The sequence below is a fragment of the Bison bison genome, unplaced genomic scaffold (assembly GCF_000754665.1).
Source record: "Bison bison bison isolate TAMUID 2011002044 unplaced genomic scaffold, Bison_UMD1.0 scf7180017845434, whole genome shotgun sequence".
NCBI classification, from domain to species: Eukaryota; Metazoa; Chordata; class Mammalia; order Artiodactyla; family Bovidae; genus Bison; species Bison bison.
The window spans coordinates 1,545-3,046 of NW_011476007.1; positions in this window are offsets into that span (position 1 = coordinate 1,545).

Sequence of the window (1,502 nt, forward strand, 5' to 3'; positions counted from 1 at the left end):
GGCTGACATTTCATCTGCCATCCAGAATCAGGTTGCCGGCCTTGCAGGCGAGGCAACACAGAGTGGATTCTCCAGCTGCCAACTGATGAAACTGCAAAGAGCAAAGATGAGCCATCCCCATGAGGTCCTGCCCAAATTGCAGATTCATGAGAAAAATAAATGATTGCTGTTGTTTTAAGCCACTATGTTTTGGGAAGGTTTGTTATGCAGTGAGGGCTGCATGCACACATGCTAAGTTGCTTCAGTCCTGTCCGACTCTTTGCAACTCTCTGGACTGTAGCCCACCAGGCTCCTCTGTCCGTGGGATTCTCCAGGCAAGAATATTGGAGTGGGCTGCCGTTCCGTCCTCCAGGGGATCTTCCTGACCCAGTGGTCAAACCCACACCACTTACATCTCCTACATTGGTGGGTTGGGGGGAGGGGGGCGGTTCTTTACCACTAGCATCATCTAGGAAATCCATGCAGTGAGAGTTAACCAGAATTAAATATGTTCCTTACTCCCCAGCACTCCTGGCTCCTACCTGTCCTTCCGCACATTCCAGTGAATTTAAGAGTTTATAAAATTGACATAACCAGTTAATGATACATTTTGTAGAGTTCAAAGATTCAATTTGGGAAAACACAAATAAGAAACCTTGCCCATGTTAAGTGTAGGCCTCACTGATGTATAACTGGTGTGTTATTTCAATCCACACCTATGAGAAGTTTGTTTATGAAACATGGGCTTCTCTGGCCCCATTATTCTGTGGTTTATGGAGATGTGGAAGTTGGCAAATTCACTCGTTTTTTTCTCTCCTCTTTCTGCTATTAAATGCATCTCATTTTTTTCTGTCACTGTCATTTAAGTATATTACAGATTAACATGACTGTTCTTCTATACAAAAATATTTTATGTCATTTTATTTAAATTAATTCTGATAATAAGCGTATAGAAAAGATGACAGCGAACCTCAGGAATATAATAATTTGACTAGAGCCACCTGAATGCTTGCCTAGTGATCAATAGAGCTGAATTTTAACTCAGATCTGCTTGCTTTTAAAGTTAAAGGCATTTCAAAAGCACCAGTTTGATCTTTTTAGACAGCTTCATTTTTTTAATTGGAAAAAATTACTTTCCAGTATTATGTTGGTTCCTGCCATATATCAACATGAATCAGTGATAGGTACACATATGTCCCCTCCCTCTTGAACCCCTCTTCCACCTCTGTTGGTTGTCACAGAGCACAACCTAGGGATTTGAGATCTCTGCATCAAACAGCACATTTGCTAATGGAACATTAATCAACAGGAGCTCTCCCAAAGGCCTCCATATCAACACTAAGACCCAGGCCCACCCAAAGACCCGAAACCTCCAGTCCTGGACACTTCACACCAAACCATTTGCAAAACAGAAACACAACCCTGACCATTAGCAGGACTGCCCAAAGCCGTATCAAGCCCATAGACACCTGAACATACACTGCTAGACACAGCACTGCCCTTCAGACAGACAAAGTCCAGTT